A 13,733-nucleotide genomic window follows, 5' to 3' on the forward strand; every position below is an offset into this window, starting at 1 on the left:
GTAACAAGGAAAGAACTTACCAACATCAGTAAGTTAGGAGGGTAGGACTCAAAGTCAGGGACATAAGAGACTGAACCCAACACCAAGAGGAAGGAGCCCCATGCTCACCCGCCAGCAAGAGCTTTCTAGGCTGGTCACTCGGTGTGGAAGACTTTCAAAACCATGGACAGTGGAGAAGGTTCTGACTCAGGCTGGACAGACAGGCCCCGCGGAGTGGCTGTCCGTTACTGAATCCTTCCAAAACTCAGTTTCCAGGCCTGGAAGAGAAGGACAGAGACATACGGTGGAGAGAAGTTCTGGAGACTGGAGAGCACACACATACAGGGCCCACCGTGAGTGTTTACGAACGCAGGTATAGGAGTCTTTTAAAGTCATGGCCTCGATTGCAATTCTCGCCTACATCCATCAAATTCAGACTCTTTCCCTGTGTGAACACTGGAGAGAGGTCAAGTCAGACTTCTGACAAGAACGTCAGACTTTCCCAAGTTGTTTGGAGCAGAGCTCCAATAACAGTGCCCATCCTAGCGGACAGCCTTTACCAAGGTGCACGCGGAAACCTCTAGCTGTGCCCTGGGGACTGTTCTGCAGAGCGGCTCTGTGTTTCTTTCCTTGATGATAAATTCTTGAAAGAGGGAATGAATCACTTCCATCAGTGCTACTTCTCCTGGGGTGCAATGCCAAGTGCTCCGCGGGCATCTGTGGGGAAGAACAGCCACGCTGACAGCAACAGGCAGCCTCTCACCACAGCTAGCTTCCCACCACAGCCTCGTCAACAACAGCATGGACTCGTCAGTGAGGCTTTCAAGAAAGAAAAAAAAAAGACCCACAAGAGATGCAACAGCAACTTTTTTTCTAAAAGACTTTATCTATTCATTTGACAGAGAGAGACACAGCGAGAGAGGGAACACAAGCAGCGGGGAGTGGGAGAGGGAGAAGCAGGCTCCCTGCGGATCAGGGAGCCTGATGCTGTGCTCGAGCCCAGGACCCTGGGATCATGACCTGAGCCGAGGCAGACACTTAACCGACTGAACCACCCAGGCACCCCAGTAACAGCAACTTTTAAACAGAACTTTGTATCTGAATAAAAGGGCTCCTTGACCCCTCCTACATCATCGTCTTTGGGACTCACTCTGATGATGCCAACTGCTTGGCACAGGCTGAGCCGTGTTCTTTCACCTTCAAAACCAGCAGACAATGCCCACAAGAAAATCTGTCTCCTTACAACTAGTACAACTATAACTAGTCCTGATCTTTTTAACAAGACCCACATTGTTTGCTTTGATGGAAAATATTTTAATAGGTTCGCACAGTCAAGTTCCTCCTCCAAGCTGGTAATGTGCCACCACTACAGTCATTCAAAAGAATAAGCAACTTCAACAAGTGGCGTGAACGAACTCTCGGTCTGGCCCCACGCGCTGTGCCAGGAACTGGGGGTGGGGAAGGGGCTGGGAGGAGGTGGAGGGGAAGGGCACTCACGGGAACGCAGTGCGGTGGTAGGATCGCGAGAATACAAGCAACCGACGTAGCTGATGTGCTTGAAGCACGGTCTGGACGTGAACTCCTGGCTGAGGCCGCCAGCAGCCCCGTTCTTCCTAATCCCGCAGCTTAGAGATTCCACAACAGTCATGCAGAAACCTGCCTGAAAGGAACGCACTCCTGTTCTGCTCGGTTCAGACTAATTTATTGGAGGGAGTGTGCGCGAGCAGGGGGAGGGACACAGGCAGAGGGAGAGACGGTCCCAAGTAGACTCTCCGCTGGCTGTGGAACCTGACGCGGGGCTCCATCTCGTGACCTGAGACCATGACCTGAGCCAAGCCAAGAGTCAGATGCTTAACCGACTGAGCCACCCGGCGCCCCCACGCTCCTGTTTTGAATGGACACCCTGTCCTCTAGGCCACACCTGCCCCCGAAGAGGAAGAGTCTTGTGGGCACGCAACCCAAAAGCACGTGTCTGCCAAGACACCTGCAGACAGCACTTGCCAAAGGCTGCAGAAGTGCAGAAAAGCACTTGTGTCCTAAGATGTGTCATTTTGGATGCTCAGACTGGGGAGCTGGTGCACTACAAAGGGTCTGAGCCTGCTCTGTGGGGGACAGTGTCCTATGGTCATTAAGAGCACGTGCTCCGTGGTCACCTAGAACAATGCCCCCTCGTCTGCCTGAAAGACCTTGCCCCAGTTAATATCTATAGGCCTGAGCATGGCAGTCATGGCCGTCCCACAGCCCGGGATCGTGAGAGCAGCTGAAGGACACCACGCCTGCAAACGGTTTTGTAAAACTCACGGCAAACAGAAGCTGTACGCGGTCTTCATCCTGAGGAGGCAAAGCAGGTGTCAGGGCAATGTCACCAGAAAAGGGAAGTGTCCTCATAGGCGCCAATATGTTCCCGCCATTCTTACCGGGAGGCCAGAGAAAGACCTGAAGAAACACTTCATTTTGTGACAGGGCACAAAGCGCTCCGATTATCAGTGCATATCCATCTTGGGAGCAAAGTGGGGGCAGCAGCTGCCATCAGAGGTCTGCTGGCCAGTAGACAACTCAGACTTGTTAATACCTGTCCCAAAGCAAGTGCGATCGCGTGTTGAGACTGCTCAGCTAATAAGTGGCAGAGCTGGGATTCAAACCCAGGCTGTCTGGCTTTGCTCTGGTTCTTAACCATAGCACCACACCGTCTCCTCAGGGACGACAAAGAGCAGTACTTGAAGACTAAGACAGAGCCCAGGAGCAGGCCGGAGAAAGGGCAAAAAACACCCCAGAGATGACTGGAGAGATAATGATACCAAAGATCAGTTAATGGGGCCAAAGCGTGAAGGGACCCAAACCACTAGCGATTCTAAACTACAATCTAAAGCACAGTCATCGCGAGAACCCGTAAGAGGATGACACTGGGAAAGTGAACTCACTTTGGAGGTCAGCACTTGTTTAAAGACAGCACTGATCACAAAACACCGAAGCTGAAAAGACCCCACTCGGGTACTTTATAGAGAGCATATTATGACCTAGAAATACCGGCTAGGGAATGTGTCACACATTCAAATTACCAGCCAACCAGGCAGGGTGCTGACAGCCTGGGAGCTGCTCACCAAGGCAGAGCCTCCTGCTACCTTTCCCTTCTGTTTCTACAGCAGAAGAGAAGAGGAAACGCCACCCAGTTACTGAATTCTCTGCAGGCTGGAGGAAGAAAGAAGGGACAAGAAACAGGCTCCTGGTGAAGACAGAAAATGCACAGACAGGGCAGTGGGGCAGAGAGAATCCACACTCCCAGCCAGCCTCAAGTGTGGTCAACTCTAAAACAACCCCATGATCCCTGTGGCTCCTCACCCGCGCCTCTGTCACACCCTCCCCTTGAGCAGGGTAGGGCCTGAGACTCTATTGTAACCAGTGGAATAAACAAAAATGGTGGGATACATTTGGTTACCTCACATACCTAAGGCTGTCATGTCCATCCTGCTACAAGGTTCCCTCCCTTGCTGGCTCAGAAGAAGAGTCATGTAACGGCAGCCTCCAGCTCATGGTTAACACGAAACAGAGGCCCTAGGTCTGAGAGTCCACAAGAAACTGCCAACAATCACGTAAGCTTAGAAGCAAACCCTTCCCTAGTCGAGCCTCAGACAACACAGCAGCCCTGGCTGCCATCTTGACTGCAACCTTCAACTTGCACCCAGCTGAACCACAACCAGACCTCTGACTCCTAGAACCATGAGACGATAGATGTCCTGATTAAGCCACTCTGTTTGGAGTGACTGTGTTCTGTGGCTACAGAAGGGAAATGTAGTGTGAGCCCCTGATGCTTCCAAGGGAGGCTGGGGGCCAAGGCCTGGGAGAGGCAGCCGGTCCACCGGGATGCCTCCTCACAAAAGCCACTGTCTGCCTTGGACCCTCCTTCTCCTCCCTCACATCATGAGGTAAGAGGTTACCCCGTTCCTGCCATCTATAGGACATAACAGAACATGTTTACCAAGGAAATAACAGTCTTACAAATGGTGATCTGGTCACCCAGACACCCTGCAAAACCACTGAGCATGCTGAACACTGAGAACAGCCAGATGATTTCAGTTGTCACAGGGGCTGTGCTAGGATCCTATCCCTCATAAAACACCTGTAACAAAACAGTATTTTAAAGATGATGTAACACACTGAAACACATCATAAAACTCATGTTCAGACAGACAAGCTGGAGACTTTCTGTATCAGTGGTTTTGAGAACAGAAGAGAAATGAAAACAGAAGAGAAGAGAATCCAGAGTTCCATCTCTTTTGCTAATATGGACTTTTTAAATCTAAATATAAACATCCTTGTTCTTGTTTCATTTTTGTTTTTTTAAAGATTTTACTTATTCATTTGAGAGTGAGTGAGAGAGAGACAAGGAGCTCACATAAGCAGGGGAGAGGGAGAAGCAGACTCCCTGCTGGGCAGGGAGCCCAACGTGGGGCTCGATCCCAGGCCCCCAGGATCATGACCTGAGCTGAAAGTAGACGTTTAACTGACTGAGACCCCCAGGCGCTCCCCAAATATAAATATTCTTGAACCTTCTGAGCAAGTGCCAACAGCTTTTACAAACTAACTCAAGTAACAGTTCTCAAGCAGGGCACACAGCTAAGACAAACTCGGTGAGCCAGAGACCTCTTACCTCAATAAGCCATCCTGCTACCAGCAGAAATGCATGGGGAGGTCTACAATAGCATCATCTGAGAGCTGGGAAATCCTCATGAATCTTCAAGTCCTACCCTCTCAGAGACAGGTGCTGACACACAGACCCAGACTGTAAGTTACCTACCCATTCAGGGTCACTCAGAAGCCCAACCTGGACCCCCCTTTTCCCAGGTTTCTTTATACCTAAGTCCACACAACTTTCGCCTCGAGCCAGAACTAATGAAGTCAGTGGTATCAGATATTCTACAAGGACAAAAATAGGAATAAACTTTCCACAACACTATAAAGCCCCTGCTTATAAAAAGCAAGCTCTGGGGCAAGAGAAAAAAAATGACATTGAATATTAGAAGTTCAATTCCTTTTCAAAAGCAATGCATAGTATTTTCTGAGTAAATGGAAATGTCCCTAAAATAGGCTGCCTTTTCTTAGGAATGATCCACTTTTTCTTTTTTTTTTAAAATAAACATTAACCAGGGAACCAGATCAAGAGGCCCAGAACAAACACTTGTGCAAGGATGTCCATCCTGTTGCTTTACACAGTCGTATTCTTAAACCCAGAGATCCGTTCCACAGATGCTCTGGGGTTACGTCCTGTGCCAAGGCCCTGTGGTAGGAGCTGTACACACAGAGCCTGTCTGGGCGTAAACAAGTCAAGCTTCCTCATATCTCTGGCAGAAGGAACTTCATCTGAACCAGCAAACACTGCAGGCGCAAGATCCCTAATGTGTGGTTTGGTCGGCTGTTAAGAATGTAGATCGGATATTTTTCAAAGAGCTGGAGCAAATAATCTTAAAATTTGTATGGAATCAGAAGAGACCCCAAATCGCTAAGGAAATGTTGAAAAACAAAAATAAAACTGGCGGCATCACGTTACCTGATTTCAAGCTTTACTACAAAGCTGTGATCACCAAGACAGCATGGTACTGGCATAAAAACAAACACATACACCAGTGGAATAGAGTAGAGAGCCCAGATATGGACCCTCAACTCTATGGTCAAATAATCTTCGATAAAACAGGAAAAAATATACAGTAGGAAAAAGACAGTCTCTTCAATAAATGGTGCTGGGAAAACTGGACAGCTATATGCAGAAGAATGAAACTCGACCATTCTCTTACACCGTACACAAAGATAAACTCAAAGTGGATAAAAGACCTCAACGTGAGACAGGAATCCATCAGAATCCTAGAGGAGAACATAGGCAGTAATCTCTTCGATATCAGCCACAGCAACTTCTTTCAACATATGTCTCCAAAGGCAAAGGAAACAAAAGCGAAAATAAACTTTTGGGACTTCATCAAAATCAAAAGCTTCTGCACGGCAAAGGAAACAGTCAACAAAACAAAGAAGCAACCCACGGAATGGGAGAAGATATTTGCAAATGACAGTACAGAAAAAAGGTTGATATCCAGGATCTATAAAGAACCCCTCAAACTCAACACACACAAAACAGATAATCATATCAAAAAATGGGCAGAAGATATGAACAGACACTTCTCCAATGAAGACATACAAATGGCTATCAGACACATGAAAAAATGTTCATCATCACTAGCCATCAGGGAGATTCAAATTAAAACCACATTGAGATATCACCTTACACCAGTTAGAATGGCCAAAATTAGCAAGACAGGAGACAACATGTGTTGGAGGGGATGTGGAGAAAGGGGAACCCTCTTACACTGTTGGTGGGAATGCAAGTTGGTGCAGCCACTTTGGAGAACAGTGTGGAGATTCCTTAAGAAATTAAAAATAGAGCTTCCCTATGACCCTGCAATTGCACTACTGGGTATTTACCCCAAAGATACAGATGTAGTGAAAAGAAGGGCCATCTGTACCCCAATGTTTATAGCAGCAGTGGCCACGGTCGCCAAACTGTGGAAAGAACCAAGATGCCCTTCAACAGATGAATGGATAAGGAAGATGTGGTCCATATACACTATGGAGTATTATGCCTCCATCAGAAAGGATGAATACCCAACTTTTGTAGCAACATGGATGGGACTGGAAGAGATTGTGCTGAGTGAAATAAGTCAAGCAGAGAGAGTCAATTATCATATGGTTTCACTTATTTGTGGAGCCTAACAAATAGCATGGAGGACAAGGGGAATTGGAGAGGAGAAGGGAGTTGGGGGAAATTGGAAGGAGAGGTGAACCATGAGAGACTATGGACTCTGAAAAATAATCTGAGGGTTTTGAAGGGACGGGGGGTGGGAGGTTGGGGGAACCAGGTGGTGGGTATTAGAGAGGGCACATATTGCATGGAGCACTGGGTGTGGTGCAAAAACAAGGAATACTGTTATGCTGAAAATAAATTTTTAAAAATAAATAAATAAATAAATAAAAAGAATATAGACCAGAGTTCTCTCTTCTCCTAGAAACTTCTGTGTTTAAGGTAAATAGCAATGTGCTTTTGTGTGTATGGACACCACCCTGACACCAGCAGCAGGAGTTACCCAAACAGAGGGGTTAGACCTCCATCCCTGGGTCACAGTCCTCCAGAATTCCTGTCACAGGACCCATTCCACAGCCTAAAAGCAATTTAAAAAAAAAAGTGGTTTTCCACTCCACATTCTCCTCCCCAATCTTTTCCTCGGTAGCAAGAATAACACATGTTTAAGACAAAGCAAGGAGGAATGGAGGCTTCTTTTCTCCCTTGCAGATAGCAGGCTTCTGTCCTCAGCACGAACACCGGCCTCTCCAGGCGTGATCAGGGCAGGACCTCATGGAACCATGTTCTACATGCGTGTCAGGGCTCTGACACGGTCCCACCAACATTGCAGACACGCTGTCCACCACACACGGGCTCTGTCCTCAACGTTTCATGTGCCTGAACTCACCGAAGCTGACGTCCCCATGTGGCAGAGGAGGAACTGAAGGCAGAGTGACTGAGAACATAGGTTACTCACATGCCTGCCCCGTTTGCAGAGCGCTGGCCAGAGGCCCCCACACCTGTGGCCTCAGCTTTCTGTCTGGAGCCTTCCCTACATGATGGCAGTCAGCAGAATGGTGGGTTTGGCCCAGACTCCCCAACGCCTTCCCTTTCCAGAGCCAGCCTGCCCGCAAATGAGGGGGACACTGGTCTTACTTGCACACCGAAGTCCAGAAAACCCCCAGGGCCCCACTCTTGTAATAAACCTCTGGAGGGTTAACTCCTGTGGGTCCAACTGCTGGCCCCAGGGCCAGCGAGAAGGGCGTCAGCCCACCATCCATCCTCTCAAAATCGCACACAAGGACATTTTAGCGCCCAAACAGGTGCCAAGACCTTTATGAAACAGGTAAATATTTCTTTTACAGGAAAGGAAACCCGGACCCAAAGGGCCCTGAGAATGGACGCAGCACAGCTCAGCACAGAGTCTGCGAGATGAGTCATTCGAGAACACTCCTCTCCGTCACTGTCAAGAAGCGTCTCTAGGACAAGGTCATTTCTCCACTTTCTTCCCTGAGTTGGACCAAAAACACGATCTCCTTTCCAAATACATAAAATGGGCATGAGGAACCTTTGCTACTGTGGCACGCGAACCTACGTGCGGGGACATCCCGTGGCATCAGAGCCACAACGTGATATGACATGACATGACATGTCCAGCCCAGGCCACTAGCCGTGTGGACGGTCCTTAGGCTGATGGAGCCTGTATGGCCACTTTCCGCGCGAGGCTTCCACCGCAGGACGTGCAGGGGCAAAAACACGACCCGCAGCCCCATCAGCCGTGAAGAAAGAGGTCTCGGACTTCCTGACTCACCGCCGGAACTCTCGCGGACGCCCAAGGCACAGTGTTTTCACTTCATTCAGGAATAGCGGTTTTTGTTCCTGCTACAGAGAAACTTTAAGGTAGATCACCTACGATTCAAGCATTCCTCTTCAAACTGTACTTAATGGTTTCCTTACTGTTATCTAGCAAATTTCAAAATAAACACAAACCACATGTATTCCACAATATGATTGAAAACAAAATTAACTTCTTCACAGATGCATTCAGGTGAGTTCAAGAGGCCGGTTGCGCCGCACGGCCGGCTTTGCGGAAAACGAACCACAGATCCGACAGCATGCATGTGCCTTGCTCTTTTTTTTTTTTTTTTTTTTTAAGATTTTATTTATTTATTTGACAGACAGAGATCACAAGTAGGCAGAGAGGTAGGCAGAGAGAGAGGGGGAAGCATGCTCCCTGCTGAGCAGAGAGCCCGATGCGGGGCTAGATCCCAGGACCCTGAGATCATGACCTGAGCCCAAGGCAGAGGCTTTAACCCACTGAGCCACCCAGGTGCCCCAGTATGCACCTCATTCTTGCAACGGTAAGTCGGACAGCTACAAAAGGATCCCCATCGTCAGGAAAAGAACCTGAGGGTCAGAGAAGTACAGTGACATGCCTAAGTCACTGTACTTTCTAACAGAAGGACTCCACTCTAAATAGTTTTTTGGAGGGGCACCTCGCTGGCTCTGTCAGTAGAGCCTCCAAACTCTTGACCTCAGGGTCATGAGTTCAAGCCCCACGCTTTGTGTTGAGACTTCTTAAAATACACAAATAAACCATTGTCTTGGAGCCAAAATTTGTGCTTTTCCTCCTCTAGGCCTCTGTGAAGCAAGAAGTGATGGGGAAAACGGAGAATGAACAGTGGTCAAAATTAAAGTTCAGGGGCTCCTGGACGGCTCAGTCGGCTGAGCCTCTGACTTGTGATTTCTGCTCAGGTCATGATCTCAGGTGGTGGGACCGAGCCCGGCGGGTTCCACGCTCAGCAGGGAGTCTGCTTCATCCCCTCCCTCCACGCCTCTCCCTGCTCACTTTCTCTCAAACAAATAAATAATAATTTTTAAAAATTTTCAGCAGAGGAGAGTCGAAAACAAAGGCTGGCGGTGATGGTGTCATGTGAGACGACGTGATGTCGGCCCCCTTAACGCACCAGCTCAGCCAGGAGAGAAGAAAGAAATCGGACAATGGAAGGGACCAGCCGCCGAGCAGCCGTGGAGAACACGGGAAGCAATGCACACCAACTGAAATGAAGACGCGACGGAGGGCCTCGGGCCTGGATCAAGCCCAGGTCATGCCTAGCCCAGGCGGCAGACACTCTCTGGAGTCCACAGGTCGGATTTGGTAGGGTTCACGGCATCTTCTGCAACTACCCGGCTCTGCCGTCACAACACAGAAGCACCACGGGGAATCCCAGACGACAGCACCCATGTATAAACACAGGTCTCCGGCCAGACTCGGCCCTCCCACTAGTCGGCTAGCTCCTGGTCCAGACGGTCCCCCAGCCTCTGCAGGAACCCCATGATGTACTAAAGAATCAAAGAGAAGGATGCCACAGCCAACCTCAACTCTGGGAGCGACATCCAGTCAGCCAGCAGCAAGCGCCCCAAGGGCCTAGTCTGTGGGGGGGCTGAGCCTCGCCTCTGGATGAAGACACCCAAGGGATACACTGTTCACTGTTAGTTCCTCCTGAGTCATTATCTGTAAAGCAGCGCATCGATCGGGACTCCTGGAACCACCCAGCCCAGTCTCACCACACAACTTAGACGGGTGCCATGTTTTACATGGACAATTAGAGCAAAAATGGCCCCAATGTTCCAAAAGCAACTACAAAAGGAAACTGTCAAAAAGAGAGGCAAATAAGCGAATCCGGCTTCTGTCCTGGATGGCTCCTCGACCCGGAAAAACGTCCCTGACTTCACCTATGCCATTTTCCTACCTAGCTCTTGCTCCTCGGGAAGGTGCCAACTTGAACATCTTTTCCTCCATGAAGCTCTTCTCAGACATCCACTGGGAGGTCAAGACACTTGCCATATATGCCGATGACTCCGAGCTTTTTCACAACCCTCAGCACACTGATAATGCCTCCCGAGCTCAAGGTCCATTCCCCTTCTAGACTCTAAACTCCAGAACAATGCCTTGTTCAATGCCTGTGTACAAGGCGGGCAATGAGATCCTGACCAAACAAGGCTCTGCTGATTCGAGACCACACTGTGCACTGAGAGGTACCCGGTCATCACCAAGGCAGCAAAGCAGCAGTTTGTAGAGCAGCTCAAGAACTTTTCCAGCCTGTATTGCGGGCAACGTGATGAAACCAGAGCAAAGACGGTATCCACATGCCATGTGATGAAACCAGAGCAAAGTCCGTATCCACATGCCGGTAAGCAGAGCCAGGGCAGGAAACCCATCCTGAGATGCATCAAAGTAGAAGCTATAAAGCACTTTTCTCTCATGCTTAACAGTTACAAAAAAAACATGGTTTCAGATAATAATAAAATGTTCCCTAGGAGCACCGGGTGGCTCAGCCGGTTAAGCATCTGACTCAACTTCAGCTCAGGTCCTGATCTCAGTGTGGTGAGATGGGAGTCCTGCATTGGGCTCCACGCTGGGCGGGGAGTCTGCCTCGGATCCTCCCTGTGCCCCGCCCCCCTGCTCACATGTGTGTGCTCTTTCTCTCTCTTTCTCAAAAATAAAAAAGTTCCCTAACCTAGGCCCTAGCAAATTCAAAGGCATCTACCTGAATGGATTTTTAACAAGTATCTGAACAATTTCTATTTTGTTTAAATATATCCACATGGCATATATAAAAACACTGACACACATACAGAACTGCTGGCACTAAGAAAAAAAGATCCTAAAATATATACACTATGATCCATTTTTGTATATTAAAACAGAAAAATAAGCTATAATAACATATGCCCCCCAGTGTGGCTGCACCTGGCAGAGGGATTTGGGTAAATTTCATTTTCTTCCTTTTTACCTATTGGTACAGTTGACCCTCGCACAACAGTTGACCCTTTGAACTGCACGGGTCCACTTACACATGGGTTTTTCAGTAAATACAGTCCAGGACGGTGAATGTATTTTTTCCTCCCTTCTGATTTTCTCAATAACACTTTCCTTTCTCCAGCTCTCTTTATTATAAGACACATTGTATATGATACAACATACAAAATATATGTTCATCTACTGTTTACGTTCAGGGAAGGCTTCTGGTCAATAGCAGTTACATTCTGGAGACACAAACGTTACATGTGGAGTGTCCCTAATCACCACATTGTTCAAGGGCCAACAGGATTTTCTCTTTTATACAATCACATCTCTTTGTGAAGAGTTGTGGTTTTTTTTTTATATTATTTCAAACAAAAAAAAAATCTGCTGATTAGACAATTCTTCAAAGCTTTTTCAAAGAGACATTATAGAAACAGAAAATGTGAAACAGGGCAATGCTGTTACTATTTAATATTGTGTTGCTCCCAGAGTTAAAAAAACAAGTTTCCCCGCCACATTAAAGGTTCACCCATTCCCACCAGTATCATAATGATGATCCGTCTTACCTTGGTGAACATGGGCACACAAAAGCAAAACTGAACCAATGCTGGTGGTGTTCATTTCAGTTTCTAACTACCTTGTTACTTTCCCAGAACAGGCTATATTTTATGTTGGCCTATTTTCTCTCTGGTCTTGAACTCTGCAAACTGTGCAAAACTTAGCTGGCCAATTTCAGAGACCAAAAGGAATTCAGGGTGGTGAGAAGCTTCAAAAGTCAAGTCTCCTCTCTTAAAGGTAATTTATATAGGTCAGAAATTGTGAGGGCAGACCTGAGGAGGGTCCTAGCAGTTCCCTGAGGTTTAACTCCAATGTTTACACTGGGGTCTCCAAGTACAAGCACTAAGTAGGTTTAGTTTCAATTCACGTGGTTATCTAACATCAGCCTATGCATAAATCAGGCAGATCGCCGAATTTCCCATCTTGGATTATGTTTTAATATCTTATATTTCTTTTCATAAATACTAAGTATCTCATCAACACGGTCTTGTGCTTAAATAATGCTCCATTGGCCAGTAACAACAGTTTCACCCACTATACATGACTCTGGAGCATTTTCAAGCTCTAAATGAAAGAGGTTCGACACCTCTTCATAACTGACTGAAATAAACCACACACTACAAATTCCTCCAGAGACTGGCCTTCCAATGACAGAGTTGACCTCCACCCAATCCCCATTATAAATGGTGGATGAATAGGAAAATCAACTCTGAAGGCAGCAAAAGACAACCAGATGGGAAGTAAACTACCTACGAGCCCTGAGAGGAAGGCAATCCCACTCGATAATTTACGTTTGTAGGATTTATGACATGAGAGTGAAACCAGATGGACCTCAGAAGAGCAAACCACAGCCTTGTCGGGTCAGAATAGGGCCTGCCAGGGTGGCTGAATACTGAGGAATAAAGTCCCCCAAACGAGGAAGTCATCAAGGGTGAAGTCCCAAATGTGCGTGTCAGTGTTACATGCGTTTGCTAAACCGAGTCCAAGGATCGTGAGGAAAACAGCAATGGGACATTTTCAGGAAGCTGACCAGTTCCAGCAGCTGCCCGGGTCCAGGGAGCCGGATAACGGCCTCAGACTTCCCTCTGAAACCAGGGAAGCACCTTGGCCTAAGGCCCAAAGACCACTTCCCCAGGCGCGCAGACATTTCCTGGGAAAGAATAGGCAAAACTGAAATAGCAGAGCCTTAAGGATGAGCCTCTGTACGGTGCGAGCTCATCTGCCATTCATTTAACGGCCGGCGTGAACAAAATTTAACCTTCCTCAGGGGAACATAACAGGATCTTTGCAACGTAGTATCTGTGATGTCCAGCATACGACCAAAAACTAATACACATGTGAGGCAAATAGGAGATTAACTCCATAATCAAAGCAGTCCACAGAAACGGACCTACACGTAACCCAGAAAGTGGAATCAGAAAACAAGGATTTTAAAATAACAAGGCTAAAGACACTGAAGAATTTACAGAATGACAGAAAGGGTAAAGAAACAGGACGCTTCAGAAGACATTTAAGGAAAAAAAAAAAAGAAGAAGAAGAACCAAATGGAAATTATAGAACTGAACTCTACAGTATCTGAAATGAACAACACTGGAGCAGATGGAGATTATCAGAGCAGACACAATAACCAAAAAGGCTAGGTGAACTTTAAGACAGAGCAATATGAAGAAGAATCGGGCTGAAGCACAGAAGGAAAAAACAAAACAAAAATAAAAAAGCCCAATGGTTTAAGAAGTGCCTCCAAGACCAGACAGGGGTATTAAATGATTTAATTGACAAGTTAGA

At 47.4% G+C, this 13,733-nt stretch overlaps 1 protein-coding gene across 4 annotated transcripts in view; it reads right to left on the minus strand.

Moving 5' to 3' along the window:
- The window catches only part of SGMS1 (sphingomyelin synthase 1), a 179,565-nt gene that overhangs the window by 108,968 nt on the left and 56,864 nt on the right, over positions 1-13,733 (minus strand). For all 4 annotated transcript variants that reach the window (XM_032883013.1, XM_032883017.1, XM_032883011.1 and 1 more), the window contains one exon: positions 109-257. The gene's annotated coding sequence lies outside the window, so the exon portion shown is untranslated. The remainder of the gene's footprint in view (positions 1-108; positions 258-13,733) is intronic.

This window comes from Lontra canadensis, unplaced genomic scaffold, assembly GCF_010015895.1.
Source record: "Lontra canadensis isolate GAN:19392208 unplaced genomic scaffold, GSC_riverotter_1.0 scaffold85, whole genome shotgun sequence".
NCBI classification, from domain to species: Eukaryota; Metazoa; Chordata; class Mammalia; order Carnivora; family Mustelidae; genus Lontra; species Lontra canadensis.